Source organism: Mus caroli, chromosome 17 (genome assembly GCF_900094665.2).
Source record: "Mus caroli chromosome 17, CAROLI_EIJ_v1.1, whole genome shotgun sequence".
NCBI lineage: Eukaryota > Metazoa > Chordata > Mammalia > Rodentia > Muridae > Mus > Mus caroli.
Genome location: NC_034586.1, coordinates 165,326 through 187,885, shown reverse-complemented (window position 1 = coordinate 187,885; position 22,560 = coordinate 165,326). Strand labels below are relative to the sequence as shown.

General features: G+C 45.2%; 1 protein-coding gene across 2 annotated transcripts in view; it reads right to left on the bottom strand.

Moving 5' to 3' along the window:
• The window catches only part of Scaf8 (SR-related CTD associated factor 8), a 177,328-nt gene that overhangs the window by 14,776 nt on the left and 139,992 nt on the right, over positions 1-22,560 (bottom strand). Inside the window, exon 21 of one of the 2 annotated variants that reach the window (XM_029471345.1) lies at positions 19,577-20,713. The exons of the other annotated variant lie outside the window; for it this stretch is intronic. The gene's annotated coding sequence lies outside the window, so the exon portion shown is untranslated. Of the gene's footprint in view, positions 1-19,576; positions 20,714-22,560 lie in introns of those variants that run through there. 2 annotated transcript variants of the gene reach the window in all.

Sequence of the window (22,560 nt, the reverse complement as noted above, 5' to 3'; positions counted from 1 at the left end):
TTTCTTTCTTTCTTTCTTTCTTTCTTTCTTTCTTTCTTTCTTTCTTTCTTTCTTTCTTTCTTTCTTTCTTTCTTTCTCTTCCTTCCTTCCTTCCTTCCTTCCTTCCTTCCTTTCTTTCTTTCTGTCTGTCTTTCTCTCTTTTTTTTAATTTTTTTTTTTTTCCAGGCAGGGTTTCTCTGTATAGCCCTGGCTGTCCTGGAACTCACTTTTTAGACCAGGCTGGCCTCGAACTCAGAAATCCTCCTGCCTCTGCCTCCCAAGTGCTGGGATTAAAGGCGTGTACCACCCGGCCCGGCTTAAGCCATTCTTTCTTCCTTCCTTTCTTTCTTTCTTTCTTTCTTTCTTTCTTTCTTTCTTTCTTTCTTTCTTTCTTTCTTTCTTTTTTTTTTTGAGACAGGGTTTCTCTGTGTAGCCCTGACTGTCTTGAAACTCACTTTGTAGATCAGGCTGGCCTTGAACTCAGAGATTCACCTCCTCTGCCTCCCAAGTGCTGGGATTAAAGGTGTGTGCCACCACACCCGGCTCTTTTTTTTTTTTTTAAGAGAAAAAACAAAAACAAACAAACAAAAAAGATTTGTTTATTATTATATGTAAACACACTGTTGCTGTCTTTAGACACACCAGAAGAGGGTATCAGATTCCATAACAGATGTTTGAGAGTCACCATGTGGTTGTTAGGATTTGAACTCAGGACCTCCAGAAGAGCAGTCAGTGTTCTTAACTGCTGAGCCATCTCTCCAGCCCCCTATCTTTCTCTTGTACATCTGTTATATGACAGTAAGGCTCACCAGATGTGATGGCACATGCCTGTGAGCACAGAATTTGGAAGGCTGAGAGAAAGTAAGAATCCAAGGTTACCTGGGGTCGTGTAGTGAGTGTAAGACCACACTGGACTACACAGTAGGTGCCCATTTCAAAAAGAAAACAAAACAGACAAATAAACAAACACTTATGAATTGAACAGTCAAACAGGCTCCAAGTCAGTTTCTCCTGTTTGGAAGATGTAATTCATTTAGTTAGTTAGCTAGTTTAGCTAGTTAGCTAATTAGTTAGTTAGTTAGCTAGTTAGTTAGTTTGTAAGTCTTGTGGGTGGAATCCAGACCCTCACACATGCTTAGCACATTCTCAATAGCTGGTCAGTACATGGAGCTAGAAAGTACAATCATGATATTATAATATAAATAACCCATTTAGATATTTATTGGATTCTTTTTAAACTGTTTATTATTATTATTATTGGGGATCAGGGAGCACCTCCCACAGAGTGTGCATGGGGGCAAAGCACAGCTTTGTGGAGTCACTTCTTCAGCCTTTTACGTGGGTCCTAGAGCTCAAACTTGGGTCATCAGGCTTTCAAGGCAAGCTCCTCTACCTGATACAGCCAGCCCCTCATCAGAATGTTTCTGAGCTGATACCTCAGCAGCCCTTTACACAGTACCTCAGTGTTCTTACACTTTAGCCACACGTGGCAGGCCTTCCATCTGCTGTGTATGTGGGGGCTGCGGGGGGTGGAGGGGGAGACTCCACTCTTTTCTTCTTTCACTGGGCAACACAATGCCACATTCTACTCTAGGATCTGCCACAGGGTCCAGAGATGACTGATGGACATACAAAGCCTAGCCACAGGTAGGAGTAATCACTTGCCTGAAGACTAACTCATTAACTAACTAAAACCACAGTCAAGTGCACACTATACAGAGGAAGAAATGAGAGCTGCCTACTCCACAGTCTTGTGGAAGCTAAGACTAGGATCCTGAAGTTCTCCAGGCAGGGGTGCTGAGTGGCTCTCCAGAGGAGGCTCTCCAGGCAGGGGTGCTGAGTGGCTCTCCAGAGGAGGCTTGGTGCTCATATTTACTGTCTCCGTCTGGGTTAGTTGCTAATGTCTTGTGATTTTTTCCCCCAATCTTTCTCTTATGCTGAGATGGATTTTTCATTGCTGTTGTTTAATTTAAATCAACCCAAGGTCTTGCACAGGCTAAGCGTGAGCCTTTTTCCCCCGATGCCTATTATTAATCTAAAGATAAAAGTCTATTGGAAGAAATAGCTTCCTATATGTTCAAAAATATCTTAGCATTTCTGCCTCTTGACTAATAAAATGTAATATTTTGATCTTAGATGTTTCCTCCCTGCCAATGAACATATGCAGTGTTTAAAATCTGGTTTCTTGGTTTAATTTAAGTTTTTAATGCCCTCCCCCTTCCTCCTGTCTCATCTTTCGTTTGACAAGAATTGGTTGGTAGAAGGTCTGTAAAAGAATACAGTTCAGACTGAGCTAAGAAGAAAATAACTTAAAAGAATCCTCAGGGCTGAGCAGATAACTCAGTCGATGCAGTACTTGCTCTGCAGGCACAAGGACCCATGTCTGGATCGCCAGAACCCACATGAAAAAACAAAACAGCAGCAGCAAACAACAACAACAAAACAACCAACCAAACTAAAAACCCTGGTGATGTGGCACTCCCAATGTTGATGAAGAGGATCCAGGAAGCTTAGCGGCCAGTCAGTCTTACTGAATCAATGAGTTCCAGGTTCAGTGAGAGACACTGTCTCAAAAGAAAAAGGTAGGTAGAGAAAGATAACCACTATTCATCTCTGGCTTCTGCAAACACAAACACAAATACAGACAGAAAGGTAGAGGCATGGGGGGGGGGGAGTGAGAGAGAGACAGAGAGAGAGAGAGAGAGAGAGAGAGAGAGAGAGAGAGAGAGAGAGAGGAAAAGGAGGAGAAGGGGGAGGGGGAGAGAGATTCGTCAAGGGGTCAGGCCTCCATAGACACTAAATCTTAAATGATACAGAAACAAAAGATGCTTTAGCCCAAACAGCTCCTCTTGCTGTAGATACAAGATTTAAGTTCATCATTTTCTCAAGCATGGAAAAATGCTAAACACTGCCAGTGGAGGACATTGAAAACTTTGCTTCCCAGGAGAGGAGGGGAGGGGTCTCCCTGGGGGGGGGGTGAGTTTGTCCTTTGTCCTTTCATAATCCTATTAACTGGCCCCTGAAGGAATGTGGGTGGCTGGGAGATAAGAAGCCTTTGAAGTGTCACTAGCCCGTGGCGGTAAAACTCCAGTCTTAGCAGCAAGCATAGTCAAACCCTGGGCTCAGGGCCCTGAGGACCCTGCTCCTTTGACAGCTTGCTGTGCTAGGGAGCAGACCTTGCAAGTTGCTCCATGGAAAGAGAGAGATAAGGGGGCTCACCGTCCTCAAGTGAAAGCAATTTACTCCACCAGGCTACAGGGTTGACCTCAAGGGTTTAAGTGAACCCTTCAGCCGCTTCCTTGCCCCGACAAAGACCCCAGGCTCCCTCACACAGCAATTACAATCAATCTCAAGATGTCCTTTCAGGAACAAAGGATGACGAGACGACTGCTCTTCATTAGCCAAGAAAATTAAATCAAAACCTATTGTGTGCAGAGCGCTCATTGGCTAGCGGCGATCTAGATGAGGGAATGAGCTTGTTTGTCTAGCATTTCCAACCAAGTACTGATGAAGAGATGCTAAAATTTACTGGTGAATTCACAATCACGGTTGGGTAGGGGTGGCAGGCCACTTTAGTGAGTTTCTAGGGAGAGCTAAGAGTGTTCCCTTCCCAGCCCGTAAGGGTAGTGTGGGCATGGTGGGCATGCCTCTAATCTCAGCACTTTTGAGGCAGAGGCAGGAAAATCATACCTTTGAGGACAGCCTGAGAGACCCTGTGTCGAATTCTTCTTGCCATCTCAACAGCCCCGCTGCTGTAAGCCCACATGGGAAATGGGTCAGAGGGACTTCCCTTAAATGATCTTTTTTTTTTTTAAAGATTTATTTATTATATGTAAGTACACTGTAGCTGTCTTCAGACACTCCAGAAGAGGGCACCAGATCTCGTTGCAGACGGTTGTGAGCCACCATGTGGTTGCTGGGATTTGAACTCTGGACCTTCGGAAGAGCAGTCGGGTGCTCTTACCCACTGAGCCATCTCACCAGCCCTTAAATGATCTTTTTAATAATCCTAAATTCCTGAGGCCTCAAGACCTATGCTCCTGTGAGCTTAGGTCTCTGGGTAAGCAGTTCTGTTGCTGTTATACCTGCTGCGAGTGCTTGCGCTCTCTCTCTCTCTCTCTCTCTCTCTCTCTCTCTCTCTCTCTCTCGCTTTTGTGTGTGTGTCTGTCTGTCTGCTTTCCTGTCTGTCTATATGTGCTTTCAGAAGAAGTCCGATCCCCTAGAACTGGAATTATAGGCAGTTGTGAGCAGTCTGACATGGGAACCGAACTCACATCCTCTGGAAGTGCAGCAGGCACTCTTAACCATGGACTCAGCTCTCCAGCTCCACCGCTGCTTCCTGCAGCATACTAAAATAAATGAATGAATAAATAAATAAATAAAATATAAAGTATTCTAAAACTTAAAAACAAAAGAAAACAAACGAACGCCTGGGGTTTCTGCACTCTCATTTTGCCTCGGCGTGATCGTTCTATGGATTTCCTCTGCGCTCACATAGGACTGCAATCCTTATTTTGAAAATACTGCCATTCCCAGACCCAGATTCAGGCATAGCTAGCCGAGAGTAGATTAAAGGCTTGTGCGGAGCGCCCTCTTGAGGCAGCCTTTAGAGATGTCGAAACTCTCGTTGACTAGAGGCGCTAATGAAAATCAATTCAAAGATAAAAGTGTTGGGATGGCTGCACTGTCCCCTCGCTAGAACGGAGTTCTTTATCTCTGAAGTCAAGGTAATCGGTGGCAGGAAGATACAAAAGCGCAAAGGTCGACTGAATGAATTTATGTGTACAAAATAACAAACAGAAAAAGGCAGCTGACAAGGGTAAGTGGTTTCAGGGCTTCAGAGTCTGTGTCTGCCAGTTCTAGATAGTGTTCCTTATCTTGGAGACTCGAGGGGCAAGATTTCTCCACCGTGAGTTGTGGGCTGTGAGTGTGTCACAATGCTTAGGGGCTGTGTTTGTGTATTTGGGTTTTTTTTTGTTTGTTTGTTTTGTTTTGTTTTTTGTTTTTTGAGACAGGATAATAGTTAGCCCAGGCTGGCCTTGAATTCACCTCCTAGCTGAGTTTGGGTCTAACTAACATGACTGTCTCGTGCCTCCCCTCTAGGCTGAGTGTGAAGATCCGCCTTGCCACTTAGCAGTGTGTGAACTTGCTAAGCACCCCTGCCACCCTCCCAGGTCGTGTGCACAGCGCTGATAGGAAAATGCACTTCAGAGGGTTGTGAAGAGAACCGGGTAAGAAAATGTACATATAGACCTCTGTATAGGGAGCTAAAAACCATCATCTGCATTTATGGGATTTGTTAGTGAGAAACAAGATGGGATCCTTTTTGTAAAATTATCATATCAGTTCCTTTTATCCCTGATCATTGAACCCTTTCAACTTAGACCAAAACAAAACAAAACAAAACAAAACAAAAAAACCAAAACAAGGTTGCCATCATTGTAGAGTAATGTAGAGAACAGACTGAGTGTCACTCAGGTGGCAGGTGATTCCTGGCCAGCAATGGGGGCTCAGGCCAGGATTCATTCAAACCTTAGCTCGGTTAATGATGTCAGCATGTTATGTTAGAGGTTCTGTGCTTCCTCTGTGAGCCTTGTGTCCTGTTCTCCTGGGGATGCTGGGGATGAGATGTCTGGATTGAGAGTCAGTCCCAGACCCCCTCTATCTACCAGCCTGGCTTGAGAGCAGACGTAATATGATGCTCACTCTCTCTCTTCTGTGATCCTGGCCGCCAATCAACCGATCACTGACCCGACAACTCTGGGTCCCCTGGCTGATAGGTTCACTTGCTGACCTGTTTGCCTCGAAGCTCTATCCCTGTTCACAATTCAACCCGGGCAGAGAAGCTGCCTGTAAAGTGTGACNTGTGAACTGTCTNGGAGAAACAAAATGGAAAAAAGAAGTGGGGGCAGGGTGGGTGGGCCTGAAAGCTTCCGAAGGGAAGAGAGAGGAAGGCAAAGCGAGATGGGGTTACAGGTGAGAGTCATCCGGAAGGCGAAGTGGGCTCTACTGAAGCAGCCGTGTAAGAGCAGAAGGGCTTGAGGGTTAAGACAAACCTGTGTTCTACACAGTGTGTGTGCATGTACATGTACATGTACATGTACATGTACATGTGTGAAGTTGTCACACAGTTTGATGGCACAGCACACAGAGGATTTCTTTCCCTCTGCTGTGCTCAAGTGAACCAGGATAGAGATGCAGGACACTCCACTCTAAGAGCATCAGGGCAGCATCAAGGTCATCCTCTGATATTCAAGGAGTGTCTGACATGCTAGGCCTCCTCTGGATGATGACAGATATTGGGGGGGGGAGATGTGCAGAAGCTTCCAGAAAGAAACACGTGATCTGAGTGGGAAACTCAGATTTGTTACACATACAGAGCAGGCTAGTGGCCTCCCTACGAGGAATGTGTCTGCCCAGTCCTGCAGCTGACTCTAATCCTGCAGATCCACCAACTCTGCAGGCAGAGGGTCTAGCGACTGAGGCAGCGTGCCCAGGGAGACTTTTGAGAGCAGACAGTCTGCAGGCATTTTACCATCCGTCTATTGAGACCTAGCAAGGCCTGGGAAGGTCCCCAAGGTGTAAGCAGAAGCCACATACCCCATTTCTCCAAAGCCTCTCCAGTCAGTCACACCCCCTCACTTCTTCCCAATTTCTAGATAGGGAACTCAAAGGGACTGTGATAACTGGGAAGCTTTGAAAGTGAACCCAGGATTCCAGTTCTATCCTGGACCTTTGTTTTGCTGGTTATCGTGAGCAGAGCGAGCCACTGTCATTAGGATTGCTAGCAAGTTTGTGGGAATAATGTTCTCTGATTTGCTGAGTGGTAGGAGAGTGGTAGGAGAAAAGCGGGGTGAAGGGGAGAAGGAGAAATGTCTAAAGGTGTAAATAGGAAAATCTTTAGGTTTTTTTAAATTAATTTCTCTTTTGAGGCAGGGTCTAATTAGACACAAGCTACTCTCAGACTCCCTAGGTCAGCAGTTCTCAACCCATGGGTCCCAATCCCTTTGGGGGCGGGGTCAAAAGACCCTTCACAGAGGTCCCATATCATACACCCTGCATATCAGATATTTACATTATGACTCATAACAGTAGAATAATGAGAGTTATGAAGTAGCAAGGACAATAGTTCTATGGTTGGAGGTCACAGCATGAGGAAGGTTGAGAACCGCCTCTGAGGATGGCTGTGAGCTCAGCTCCTCAGCTCCTCCTGCCTTCACTGCACAAGCTCTAAGGTTACAGGTGTGCACCACCATAGCCTGTTTATTCTGTGCTGGGGATGAAACTCCAGGCTTCATGCTCATTAATCCACATTACCAACTGAGCTATACACCACCGCCGCCAGACCTAATTCACTTTTAAAATACCCTCCAATAATTACACTCATGATATAATGAACTACAGTGACCCCTTCCCACCAGTGAGGTGGATGAAGCTTGTCTCACCCACACCCCTTCCTGATCCTTCTCTCCTGACTCTGACATTACAGAATGCTCTCCAGGCTCCACCACAATGCCAAGGGTCTAGCCAACAGACCTCAAGTTCCAGCTTCGCAACAGCATCCTGACCAAAACCAGGTTTGTGTGGTCACCCTACCCCAGCTCCTTCAGTCTCCAGGCAAACACTGCAGCACCTTTTTGCTTTGAGAACCGTGTCCTTCACCTTGAAAAACCAAAGGCTGAACTGGCACCACCGAGAGGCACTAGTAGAGTTAATTATCTGAGCCACAAAGATCCAGAGGTACTAAGCGACATCAGTAGTTTGTGACTAAATACCAAATGTTCTTCCATCTCAGCATTGGCTCCCTGAGGGCAAATGTGGTGATGTATGACTGGCCTTTACTGTGTCTCAAATACAGTCAAGCAGTGTTATTTGTGCAGGTTGGCTGCCATTTTCATGACCCAACTCCCTATGTTACTGTAGGTAGCAAGGGCCACTACCAAAGGAATGAGAAAGGCAGCTCTGTAAAACAGAAGGTTCTAGATCTGCCACATCAGATGGTGGTGACAGGGATTGCTGTGGTGACGGGTTTGACCAGGGACACACGCCAATCAATCAGGAAGTATCCAGGCAAGCAGGTCCATTCCCAAAGCACACATTTCCCTGGCATGGACTCAAAAGTGGTGCTATTATGATTCTTGGTGAGTTACTGGGTAGAATAAATGAATAATGCTAAAACCTGCTTCACTACAAGAGAAAGTAGAAAAGAAAAATCAAAGGCTCTTCTTGGGTAGTGATCATGACCTGTGAGCATGTGACGGGAATTGGAGTCCTGAGGTGTTCCCATGCCAAGTAAAATGCAGGGAGAGAACCAAGGGGCACACACAGATGCTCTGCAATTAGGATTCGGAGACAAGCTTGCTGGAAAGGAGCTTTGTGCCATTCATGGGGTGAGGTGAGAGGGGCACCTGACCCTGTGCACTCCCAAGAGGCCTCCATCTGAGGTAAGAGCTGAAGAATGAGTTGCTGTAAGCCAGGTAGGTGCAGTCTGGGAAGAAAGGGCACATTTCAGAATGGTGTAAGGAATGGGAATGGATTTGGAGTAGTCTTGGAGTTTGCAGCTGCTTCTCATGAGGGGACCAAACTAAGCGGGGCCTAGTGTTATAGTTTAGAGGTCATGAAGACATTGCTGTGGTTTGAGACTTGCAGGCTGGATACTAACCCTGCCTACAATGCATATACCTCCACAGTGCATGGGAGCCGGCTGACACCCTGCATGCATTCTCAAAAGATTCGCTCAGTCACATAAGCTCTGAAACTGGCATACAAAAACCTTTAAAATATTCCTGTGCCCAAAAATGCTTCATGTGGCAGGTGGGTGCATTTTAATGTTTGATTCAGTACAAGCTGGAAGATTTCAATATAAAAAGTCTCTTGGGCCTCCCCTGAGGCTCAAGGACCTTGAAATGATGTCAGGGTGGGGCACAGTGGAGGAGGCAAGTGAGTGTGAGGGGCAGCCATGAGTCCTGAGCTCAGAAGAGCTGGGGAGCCTAAGAAGTCACAACAGGCTCAAATGCCAGGCCTGTGAGCTAGGGTCATATTTCCTGCTTATTCTAATGTTCGGGGAATAAATCCAAAGCCTCATGTGTGCCAGGAAGTGTTTTACTACAAGGTTAGACTTCAGTGTGTGTGAAAGAAAAAGAGAGAGAAAAGAGGCAGGGAGAGGAAGGAACACAGAAAGAGGAGAGAGAACGCCCATGTGCGGGCATGGGAAGGCCAGAGGAGGACATCCGGTGTCTTCCTCTGTCATCTCCACTTTATTGTCTTGAGACAGGGTCTATGACTCAACCAGAAACTCACTATTTAGACTAGGCTAGCCCAACAGCAGGCTTGCAGGATCTGCCTTTTATGTGTTCCCCAGTGTTGGGGTTCCAGGCACACCAGTGGTCAGCATTTTTACCTGACTGCTTAGGGTAAAATTCAAGTCTCAGGTTCATAAGTCAGAGACTCCTACCCAGTACCCCCAGCCCCTGGCTGGATCCTATTCTTGAGAGAGAAGATAGACATTTACATGTATGTTCATGCATGTGGAGGTATGGAAAGAGACCTAGGAGGAGGGAAGGAGGAAGCTGTACCCATGAGGGAGACAAGAATTCAGGAATCAGCAGTGTGGTGGCAGAGACAGGGAGAGGAGTGAGACATAAGGGTCTGAGAGCCTTTGCATCTTTTTGTTTTGTGTTTTGAGATGGCTCTCAGGTATCCCAGGCTATACTCAAGCTTGCCATGTATTTAAGGATGACACTAAACACCTATCTATCCTCCTGCCCCTGCCTCCCAACTGTATGGATTATGATATGCGTTACCATACCTGGTGATCTTTTGTTTTGTTTTGTTTTTTTCTAAGATGAATTCCTTGGGCACACAGCATATACCCTTATATGAAATTTTATTCCCTAACCAGCAGTCTGCTATTATTCATTTGATTTTCTAGAATATTCCATATTCTACCCGTGAACAGCTTGATATATTCAGAGGACACCCACATTTTTGGGGAGGTACAGGGAAATAATGCAGGTTTGGGACTGTGCTATGGAGCGGGCGGAACGGACAGATGCGTCCTTGTCTGAGCCTTGGGAATCCCTGGCTGTGACCTTATTTGGAAAAGTGGCTCTGCAGATGTGGTTAAGTTACAGATTTCAAGGTGAGATCATCATGGCATCTCTGGGCAGGCCCTAAGCCTAAAGACACAGACAGGAGGAGGTGGATCTCGAGGCAGCTATGCTAAGCCCTGAATGAGTTGCCCAAGAGGGAATGGCCAGCTTGCTCTCTGCCTCTCTTCACTGCTCACAGGCCAGACAGCCCACTAAGCCTTTCTTCTGACTCCTCGGCCCGGGCAAGGAGTCACAGGCTTTCCTATCAGGATGTAGGACAGTCTATTCGAAGCCTGTTGACAGGTCACTCTGTAGTTCTCTGAAGCCCATGAGACATGAGTGGGAATAAGAGGGGGTAGGGAAGGGAGAACGTGGAGCCGGGGTGAGGACTCAGAATGGTCCTGGGGAGGCATCTGAGAGCAGGAGTGGAGAGGCCGAGGAGACCTGCAAAGCTCTGGATGTGTTTGGAAGGGACTTTAGTAACCCCTGAACTCCTTATCTACCCATCTTTTCATCCCCTGAAAACATGGGCACAGCTTCAGTATTACCCACAGGGTTCCATGTGCTTAGAGAGGGATGACTGAACTTCAGAGTCTACTCAGCCCTCAGCCGCAAGTACCCGCTGAGAGGGTGAACAGAAGCTGAGCCCCAGTTGTGTACTCTGGGTACAAAAAGTCTGCTTTTGTAATTACACAAAGGAGTAGTAGATACTGCTGCTGCTCTGCCCTCTCTGAGGTCTCCCTGGCTCCAGTCCCCAGAGCATCCCCAACCAGGTCCTCACGATCTTTGACAAAGAGTGGCAGGCACCAAATTCTGCCTCCATAAGGATGTTCTGTCCCTGTTCCCCCCCACCCCCCCGGCAGAGTGGTCTGTGTCCCTTTTCTTCCCTCCTATGTCCCTTCCCACTCCTCTAGAAGTTCACTGGAATCATTTGTAACTTATTGTTTTCTTTCTTTGATTTTTAATTCCTGAGTAATTAAATAACAAACCAAGAGTCGAGTGTAGTACACTCCCCTGCAGCTGCAGCATTAGGAGGTGGAAGCAGAGAGCTCAGGAATTCTAGGTCATCTGCGGCTACCTATGCCGTCTGAGACAGAGGCTGGCTTAGGCTATATGACACCCTGTATTCGAACATTAAGATCAAACAGGAGAGTTTATGGCTGAGGTCAGCTGTGGGAGGGCAGGGACCAGAAGGAACCAGTTTAAAAAAAAAAAAAAAGCTGGGTTGTTTTGTTTTATTTTGTTTCCTCAGACTTTGAGCTTGTACAGCAGCTTTGTACTCCTTCCTAGAAATGTTAATTCCATCAACTTTTGGTTGTAAGAAGTTACCATGGTTCCACAATGCAAAATACACTGGACACAATGAATATGGCAAAGATCAGCTAGACACCTAATCTACTTTCCATTAAATTCAAAATGATACACCAGGCAGGCACCTTTATCCCATTGTTATAGATGGGGAAACCCAGGCTTAGAGGACAGGGAGTCCCGCATATAACAGCTGAGAACTCCTCAGTCCAGGTGAATCATGTGTGAAGCCTGAACCACTGACCTCTAGCCTGTTCTCTGCAGGGGGTAGGTGACAAGGTATCTCTCAGCGATTCCCAGGGTTTCCCTGGCTGTTACAAGCCTGGTTGATCACAGCATTGGGCAAGCCCTGTGTGGTTATTATTATTAATTATGGAAGTTCTGTTAGTGTTGGGGTTGAACAGTCTCAAGAAAGTTATCAAAGAACTTCAGTCTGTAAAACTCTGTTGGGTCCATGAGCCTTGGGGGAAGGAAGGAAGGAAGGAAGGAAGGAAGGAAGGAAGGAAGGNGGAAGGAAGGAAGGAAGGAAGGAAGGAAGGAAGGAAGGAAGGAAGGAAGGAAGGAACCAGGTTTGCTGGTCTTACACCATAGCTTCTTTTTAGCTTTTTGTGGTCTGTGTCTCCTGAGCCTGCCAGACTATTGCTATGCTCTGTAGCTGCCTGCCTCTTTGGGCAGACCCAAAGATACTGTCCATCAGCAATCACAGTTCAGCTGTCTTTCCAGGGACTTCAGGTGATCAATACCTTCAGATGACAGTCAAAACCTACCCCTGCACTTAGCTCTGTATTCCCTGACTCCCGACTGTCCTTTCATCTTTAAACTGATCCCTTTGGGGTTGTTTCCTTAGTAGTAGAATTGATTATCTGGTTTCGGAGGGCTATCAAGCTCTTTGCCAAGTCAGATAATAAGTCATGGTCTTTACCAAATAGAGGTGTAGAGAGAATCTCTTATAAGCATCACCTGTCAATAAAAAAACCCTGATGGCCAAATGAGCTGAGGCAGGAAATTGGAGGTGGGACACTGGGAGGAAGAGAGAGAGAGGATTCTGGGAGACTCACCCAGGAACTCAGGGATAGAGTAGAGAGATGGGAGATCAAGATGTAAACTAGCAAGTAGCTGAACTCAGGATAGAATAAAGGAGAGATTCTAGTAAGATGCTGAGGAGATGCAAAGAAAGAATTAGGCAGGACTGAGGAGAGGTAACTAACCAAGTGGTAGACATAGAATAGTTTGAATGGTTAAATAAGTTACAAGCTAGTCAGGGGATGAACCAAAGCTTGTGGCCAACACATTTAATAATGAATAATTAGACTCAGAATTGCCATTCCCGGAGCAGGGGCTGGAAGGAAAGATAAACTAATATTTCTTTTTTTCAAGAGGACTAAATGTGTCAGAAATGCTGTGTAGCTCCCACAATGTTCACAGTCATGGAGCTTGGGGCTCTGATGCTGGTGTGTGTTCCTACCTGCTCTGAGATTGTTTGGTGGTTCCATCCCAGAGAGGTGCACGAACACATGCACCCCCCTCACACCCCTTAAGGCTCTCCTCTTCATGCTGTGCTCTGTTCAAGAGCTACACTGCGCACACACAGAGTGGGAAGCCTTTACCCACCCTACCTCTGCACAATAGGTATCATATCCATCCCATAGACATTGGCTTTGTATCCCCTTTTCTCTTTTCACAAAAAGGTTAATTTTTGTTTATTTGAGATAAGTACAAAACAGGAAATAATAATAATAATAATAATAAATAAATAAAAAGGTCTGGTAACAGAGGAGAAACATGCTAAGAGTGTATAACAACGTAATCCTTGTCCCTTCATTTCTTCTCTCCTCTGTGCTTGGGGCCATCCCTGGACTGCAATGAGGTGGCATTTGACAATGTGCCCCTCACCTCACCTCACCCCAAACCCAGACACACAGCAGGCCTTATCAAAAGAGTTCACTTCCTGGTTGTCTCTGGATTTATCTGCCAAGCAGATCCTGTTGGTCCCACCCTGGGAAAACAGACTCACAATAAATAGCATTATCTCTCAGTAAAGCTGTAGCTCTCTTTCCAAGAGTTTGTGACAGAGGGACATTCAATTGTCCAGGAAAAACAGAGAGAGAGTCCCCTGTGAGCCTGGGTGTCACCCTCTGGTTCTAGATTTCATTACCCTGACATCCCTTAATCGCCCGACGTCTCTATATCTTTATTTTACCTCAGGGATAAATGACATCCATCATTTCCTGAGTGCCCAGCCTCTGCTGAGCCCATTATATCCTGAGTCACACAAAACATAACCTTTTCATTATATGGATCAGAGAGCTGCTGCTGTGACCATCTCCATCCTAAGGAGCCCAGTTAAGTCTGCATGAATAGACAGCTCTGACACCAACCTTTCAGTCTCTTCCCATCCCAGCTGTACCCAACAGTGCCTCCAGGGCAGAATCTATTTGGACCTCGTCTAAGACTGTCAGCATCCAGGGCACACCCTAGGATGACCCGAGTTTAATCCCCAGGAGGAGCCACAAGGAGAGAGCAGACTTCTACAAGTTGTCCTCTGAAGTCCGCACACACATATCTGATCTATGTGCCCGTCCTCCTCATATAAAACACATACGTGTTAAAGAAGTGGTTAAACTGTGGTGTTATCTCATAGACCCTTCATTTGAAGAGTGCGATGCCGGTCCAGTTATGGAGACTGAAGTTAGTAGGAATTCAAGTGGGGTTTTGATGAAATGAACCACTAGTGCTGTGTCTTGGCTTAAGTCCCAAAGCAGGGTAGTTAGCAAACGATTTTAGTGGCTATCATTCTTATGCGTTTTTTTATGCTTTTTAAAAAACAGCTTTATTAAGTGACATCTGTAGTGCCCACGATCGGGTGGAAGTACTTGAATTGTCAAAGCAACCTATGTCCCTCAAGTCTCACGTTCCTGGTAGCTGTGGTCACTGATGCTGTCCTTTGCCCTGTGTGGAGGAACTAAGGGGTGACTCAACATGCAGTTCCAGAAGCAGCTGTTGACTTTAGTTTTCTCATCTGTATTCACTAAGAATCTCTCTAAGGAAGATTCATTCACTCAGTCTTTCTCTGCCCAGTGTCAAGTGCAGCAAAGATCTGGTTAAACCATCCTTGCCTCTGTACACAGTGAAGATAGCCCCACATGAAAAAATAGCTGGAATTCCAGTTATGATATTCTGTTCCACTGTCTTTCTGCAATATATCCAATAAATATGTGTATATGTATATATCTATATCTATCAGCATATAATTTAAAATTTATTTTTTAAAATATGTTCTGTGTATGGGTGTTTTGCCTGCATGTATGCCTCTGCACCTCGTGCATGCCTGGTGCCCCCAGAGGCAGAAGAGGGCATCGAATTCTCAGGAACTGTAGTGACAGATGATTGTGAACTACCCTGTAGGGGCTGGGAACTGAGCCCTAGTTTTCTGCAAGAGCAACCAGGGCTCTGAATACAGCCCCTCAATATTAGTATTCTAATCAGACAGCTGCTTCCAAAAAAATCCACTCAGCTTTTTAGTAGAAATAGCTTCTTACACTTTATTTATAATTTTCCAAAGGCCAGCCATTGTGCATGCATTTTGAACTGTTTTCCCTCTGTTGCCCTGGCTGTCCTAGAACTCACTCTGTAGACCAGGCTGGCCTTGAACTCAGAAATCCCCCTGCCTCTGCCTCCTGAGTGCTGGGATTAAAGGCGTGCACCACCAAAACACCCGGCATCAAAAGTGACAATTCTTATGTTGAGTCTGATAGCATTATGTATGGGTGATTGGTCTTGTAAATTAACCCTAAACATTAAGGGTTCAGAAACCAGGGGTCCTATTTAAGTGCAGCTGGGAACATGACTTGTGGGATCATATAAGAATTTAAGAGTAAAGAAAATGAATTATCATATTTTCCTTTGAAATCATCTCCCTCTTGCCTAAGACAGGAGAGATGGTGCATCTTCAAAGTTAGGTCTTTTCATCTGAATGCCCACATGCTCTAAGGATCTTTGCTTGTAGGACACAGAAATCAGACAAGGCTGATTGGAAAGGCTACACTTTACAAAGAAATGGCTCACTGTTATAAGCCAGATCCCAATGGTTTGGAATCTAAATAAAACAATAATCTTGCTGCTGGCTAAGGCAGAGCAAAAAGCATTTATCAACTATTATATAGAACTGTTTTAATTCTCATTATTACTACTAATTTGGACCTGCCTCTGTGAGTCTCTCTTGCACTTCCTGTATTCCTTTTTAGTGTGAGGATCCTATGAGGCTGGATGGCGATCTGTAACGGGGTTTCATCTTTGATCTCAGGCATCGTACTGAGCTTAGTGAATGCTGGATGAACTGGTGTCTGCTGACACCTATCTTTGCAACATTCTCCTGAAAGTCCTACCACAGGGGCGGGCACCAGCGGGCCTTGGCAGCTTTGTTATAGAGAGACTTGGCCTATGCTGAAGAAGCCAGGGCAGGCCTCTGAGCTCCTCTGCTCTCTCAGCAGCCCCCGTCAGGGTTCAACTTTAGGCCTTTTGCTTTTCTATGTATGTGTACTTAACTCCACATGGACAAAACCAAACTCCTAATAACATGGCCATTTGGGATAAAAATGGCTACATTTTCCCTAGTAAAAAAATTTCCCCCGACAGTACAAAGAGGCAATCCAATGCTAAGTGGCAGAGACCTGACCCATTTGTGACCTAGCCTGCTTGACATTGGGAGGGGAGGGGGAAGGGAAGTTTTAAATGTAAGCGTGATCCACTAGATAAAGATTTAGTTTAGACTCCACAAAGTTTAAGTCTGACTGTCACTCCTTCTATTCAATGCTATTTTTCCCACCAGAGATCAGCAGAGCATAACTGTAGAAAGCACGTTCAGAATTTTTTTCTTAACTGTGTACACTGACAGTCCTGGGCATCTGAAAACTACACTTCCTTCTAGAACTGTGGATACTTCAGGGAAGTTTAACATTTGTGTTAATCTTATGAAAGCTGTCTTTAGAAGCTGTATCAGAGCATAGCACTTGAAATTGCATAAGTTTTTAAAGCTAACAAAATACATTTTAATTTTTTATAGCTCATGATTTTTACTAAATCATATTAATAGACATTTAATCCACTTGTATCCTTCTGCATGAAGGGTATTTATTCTTGCTTTGACAAGTGTGTATGGCAATGGGCCTCATCTTGCTTCCATATAACTCATGATTTGAGTCGTTTCAATGGGGAACAGTACTGTGAAGGAAGTGTGTACCTCAACAGATAGAAGAGGACTAGCCAGACCCAACATTTCTCACAAACACTAAAAGGTGCGGTGAAGAAGGCCTAAGCAAACCTGAGACAGGCTAACCAGTGACCCTCTGGGATCCCAGGCAGCCCTCCAAAAGAGTGTGCAGCCTAGAAAATAATTGGATCTGGAGCCACTGTGAGTGTATGGAGTGTCCCCAACTTTAATAAATGGATGCAGAAATTGCAGACTTCTGGAAGTCACTAGCAATAAGCAGGAGCCCACCTTCTGCAGCACAGAGCCTGGTGACCCACTTAACTGCTTACAGCACAAATGAGTTGAATGCATCTATATGCAGTTCCTTTGGGGAGGCCATTCTGAAACAGCATGGTTTCTGTTATTGTTGTTTCTAGTTTTTTTTGTTTTGTTTTTGTTTTTTTTCTTATCCTATGAAGGACTGATTAACCAAAGAAACTGCTTCAGACCATTCCCCTCATCTGAATAAAATCACCAACCCAGAACTCAGGCGAGACGCTGGCTCTTATAAAACCAAGCAACTAGGAGGCCGCTGCCCAGTAGTTTCAGCATGTCAGAGACATCCAAAGCTGGCTTTTTTTTTTTTTTTTTTTTGGTTTTTCGAAACAGGGTTTCTCTGTGTAGCCCTGGCTGTCCTGGAACTCACTTTGTAGACCAGGCTGGCCTCGAACTCAGAAATCCGCCTGCCTCTGCCTCCCGAGCGCTGGGATTAAAGACGTGCGCCACTACGCCCGGCTCCAAAGCTGTTTTTAAAAAACAGACAAGCTTTGAAGTCTCTCCAGAAGGAGGACCTGTGAAAGGCTTCCTTTGCTGCTGAGTGCAGGGTAGGGTAGCGTGTGGGAAATATCATGGTGACCGCAGAGGGCTGGTCGGATGCTGGTAGGAAGTGGAGCTTTCTGAGATCAACCAGCGGTGATAGCACCAACCTCTGACACTAAGAGGGTCGTCTTTCGACGTTTAAAAGGCAGCTCTTCTCATAGGTGATCGCTTGGTGCACATGACCTTCAGAAAAGCATCTCCAGCTAAGTACTGACTGCCTATGGGCATGGCTTTTGAAGTAATGCGTACAGTTTTAAGTCCTTTACAATTCTACTTTGTTCTATCATTCCCTATGAAGGAAACTTTCAGGGCCTGCTCTGTTTTCCCCAGTTTAAAGGTCTAACAATCAAAGTTCATGATGGTAGGCTTCTATTGCTCCAGCTACCCGAGACTCTAGTAAAGTAGAATAGGATTGCCCAGGAGTTTAAGACAGGAGTTGCCAGCCTGGGAAACATGGTAACATCCCATGTCTGTTAGCAAAAAGATGGTTGTAGAGAGACTGTCTTATGTCTGTATGGATGTGGCACCTGTCAATAGTAAATCTGATGGCCTATGGCTTAGGGAGCAAATAGGAGGTAGGACATCTGGGAGGAGAGAGAATTCTGAGATAGAGCCAGGAAGATTTGCCCAGAAAGATGTGATGAGACAGACAGATGGTACCTGAGCATAGGTAACCAACCATATGGTAGGCTGTAAGTTCAAATAAACGGATTGGTAGGGCAGTGGTGGTATGTGCCTTTAATCCTAGCACTTGGGAGGCAGAGGCAGGCGGATTTCTGAGTTCAAGGCCAGCCTGGTCTACCGAGTGAATTCCAGGACAGCCAGGGCTACACAGAGAAACCCTGCCTTGAAAAACCAAACCAACCAAACAAACAAAACAAAAAACAACAACAACAAAAAAAACCAAACCAAACAAACAAGAAAACAACCAACCAACCAACCAACCAACCAAAACCAAACCAAACCAAACCAAACCAGGTTATCTAAGTTATGATCTAGTCAGAATAGAGCCTAGTCATAAGCCCAAGTTATTTGTAAATATATTTTGAGTCTGAGTCTTATTTCTGTGAGCATGAGGCCAGGAGGAAGAACCGGGACCTACTGCTATAGATGGTTAATCAGTTTGTGTGTGAAAGCCATAGATAACCTGGGCTGTTGTTCCTTCATGGAGAGGGGGTGCTGTCCACCATATTTTTTGAAACATGGTCTCTTACTAGGATTCTGACTTACTGACTAGGCTCATTGGCTCACAGGCACCAGCAGTCTCCCTGTCTCTATCTCACCAGCACTGAGATACAAGCACGCATCACCCCACCCATGGCTTTTTACACAGATGCTGAGTACCAAACTCAAGTCCGTTGGCTTGTGTGGCCACCACTTCCTGACTGAGCCATCTTCCCAGTCCCCAAAGTTCTCAAATCGTTTGTTCATATATGTACTAGAGTACCCTGGTAAACCCCAAATCTGTGTTATTTCTTTTATTGGAGAAGGGTTAGGTCCTGGGAGGTAGCTGCCCATTGCAGGACTAGTTACAAATACAGAAATCCACAGCAGATTTAGTAAGAGTGCCAAGCAAGATGTACACATTCTTCAGAAGACTGGCATGTTTGGACTTTTGGGGAGCTGTTTTATTTCTTAACTTCAGTATGCTCGGATACATAAAGTGACACCCCACCCTGCTGGAGAGCGAAACAAAGACGCCATGTCACTGTCTCAGCCATAGTCTCTTCCAGTTTCTAGCTCATTAGCAGAAACTACAGCACAGCCAAGATGGATCATAATCACACTAGCATTCATGCAACAGGAAATGTAAGTAGAAACTCAAAAGAGAGCCTGGCTACAGTCCTTGGGAGGTAACTTTAACCCACGTGGCAATGCGTATTCAAAAAGACCCTTTGCATCCAAAGAACTCTGGGTCTTCAAGGACATCACAGAAGAGTGGCTGTTCAAATTTGGAAATTGTCAGTCATCCAGCGAAAAAAATAGGGGTGGAGTGGGGTGGGGAAGGGGCTTGAAAGATGAATGCATCTTTGTATAGCCAAGACACCGGTGCAGACAGCAGGGGCGCCTAGCAAAGGTAAATTGCGGCTTACGTACCCAACACGGCAAAAGAAAGGACTTGCAACCAAAATGAGTTTCAGCTTTTATTATGAATGTCCAAAGTGAGATCAGACCGTTGGAGGTTAGAATTCTTGTTGATTACATTCCAAGGGACCACAGATAAAGAATTCCAAGCACTTTAATATTTTTTTTTTTACAAAACAAGCAAAAGAATGATTAAAAATATTCTTCTGGGGTATAATAAATGGTGCTCACATTTGAATTTTTAGAGTCTCCCTCCCCCAGGTATCATGTGAACACTGGTAGATGTCAAAGACAGAAATCAGGTCTGGTGTTCTGCAGCAGACTGTCACCATCTCTGCTTCAGTTAGAAGCTCCTGGGAAATGATTCATGAAGTGAGGTAAACTACCATGCAGTAGGCCTGATTATCAGTCTCCCTTCCTCTCCCACAGGGCTTCTCCTCTCGGCCAGCATGCCTGCTGTTTGTAATGACAGCACAAGGCTGGAGCAAAGGGTTCAAGGTGGTGTGCTGAACCCTGGATTTTTCTCAAAGATGCATTTAAAAGGATTTTTTTTTTTTTTTTAAAATGAGACTCTGAACAACTTTCAGAGTTTTTGAGTGTACAAGGAAGGAAGGAATAACAATGGGCTGAAGCCACAGCCAGGCTTTTTTTTGTACATGGCTTTACAGTAGTAAGCTACTGTGTTCAAGGGAAAAAAGAAAAAAAAAATCGCTGGTGTAGTAACACTATGGGTCTGGCCATCTGTACGAGTCTCTGAGGGAGGATTTCCTTGCCCTCTGTCTGTCCCATCATGCACTGGACGATGCTACTGATGGAGTACGTCGCCAGTGATTCCTCAACTAGTTGTGGGCAGTGGGAGCGCATATCTCTTATGGATGTAATACTGTTCGTCTGAGTGGATCCTCAAAAAGAACAACTATGAACTAGAAACTCATAGAGTTTGTGTCTAGAATTTATAAAATTAAACCTGCTCCGACAGGTAATACAGGGAGGCATGCGTGTGACCTCTGCATTCAATCAGAAACCGCGCCTGAGAGCACAGAGCCTTCTCAACAGGCAATGGCGGGGCTCCTTTTAATGCTTCCGGTGTGACGCTCATTAGAACTTTGAAGCACGTCTGTCTCACTTATTTCTACAAGGCCTGGGACACTGGAAGCTGCCAGGACTTCATTCATCATCTTGCCTGTTGACAAAAGGAACAATAACGTCATCACTGGTAAATGGAATCAGTTTCCTATTTTTTTATTATTATTCCCCCAAGAAGAGATGGTGTCAACACCAACGAAAACGCCTTGATGCTTGATGATTTTCTGTGCCCAGAACTGCTATGTTTTCTTCCAGTAGAGTAGAAATAGTCAGGAGGCAGACCTTCCTGAAAGTCAGCAGAACTAGGCTCCAAGTACACTCTACCAAGGACTAACACAGTCCATGCCATTACTGTACCCGAATCCCTTCACATATGTACTGAAAGTATATTGACCTAAATCATATGCCTAAGGTGGCTATCCAAGGCTAACTTCTAATGTGTCCACATATTCCTGTCTACAAATCCCTACAGAGCATAGCCTGGTCTGGCCATGTCAACCTTTGCTGATGGACAGGCTTACAATTCAACCCATGGGTGCTAGCTTTGCATCGAGAAGGAGCTTAATTCAGAGAAGCCTCAACATATATGCTAGCATAAGGAAATAAAAACTTCATAAATGATAGTATGATTAAGCTATATGAGTGAAAATTCTGGAATTCTCCCGTCCATTTTCATATCTTTTGCTATATGACCTTTCCAAACCAAAAAATAAAAAAAAATTTTAAAAATCAAGCAAAATGAAAATTAAATAAAATGCGAGGAACGGGAGGCATGCAGATGGTGGGCCAAGAGATTTTATGGCATAGTGCTTGCTTTCTGAAACCAGCTCCCATGTAAGAGTTTGCTGGCTCTTACAACAGGGAACCCAGCTTCCCTGAGGCAGCCAAGTTTGGATTGAACTAGAGGCTGGCTCAGCATTAGGCAAATTGAGCCTTAGACTGGGGTGGCAACCAAGGGTTCTCCTTTCCAGGCTAGTTTTCTCTTCTTAGCACTGAATACTGGTAGGATGGCTACTCATCTCTTCTGCATACCTCTGCTAACAGTGTTAGCGAGAGTAGATAACTGGCTTGACAAGAATACTCTGAAAGAGAGATCTCCACAAAGAAACAGATGCCAGACACACTTTTGCCCAGCATCCCACAGAGGAAGGCTGAGCCACAGCGCCAAGCTCTGATGCTTTAATCGCACAGCCTCAGAGTCCTCTATTGTATACCCCATCTGTGTGTGCCATGGACCGCCACACAGATTCTCTGCAGCCCTGTGGGTATCAAATCCAACAGGAGCAGCTGTGCCCGAAGCCAGGCCACAAAAAAGGAAACTCTCCTGGGTGTGCTGACCTATATCTGTAATCTCAGCACCCAGAAGGCTGAGGCAGGAGGACTGAGAGTTTGAGGTGAGTCTGGGCTACAAGTAATACTGTCTCTAGCAAACAAGAAAACAAAATGAAACAAAACAAAACAACCCCAGACTGTCCAAACCAGGAAACCGTAGCTGCTTCAGAAAGCCACAGCTGCAGGGTTCAAAACAGCAGTGTCTTCCCATTACATTAACAGCTTGGCTCACGATGAGATTTGGTGAAGAAATTAATTTTCACACGATCAGGGGTTTTTCTTCATGTTACCAGGGTGGCTCACGACTCACCGAGACATCACCTATAATTTCACAGTAAATAAAAAACATGGACCAGAACTAGGATCACAGATATACCTTTTCTTAGAAATAAATCTGAACCACTCTGGAAGTCAGTCTGGCGGTTCCTCAGAAAATTGGACATAGTACTACCGGAGGATCCAGCAATACCTCTCCTGGGCATATATCCAGAAGATGTTCCAACCAGTAATGAGGACACATGCTCCACTATGTTCATAGCAGTCTTATTTATAATAGCCAGAAGCTGGAAAGAACCCAGATGCCCCTCAACAGAGGAATGGATACAGAAAATG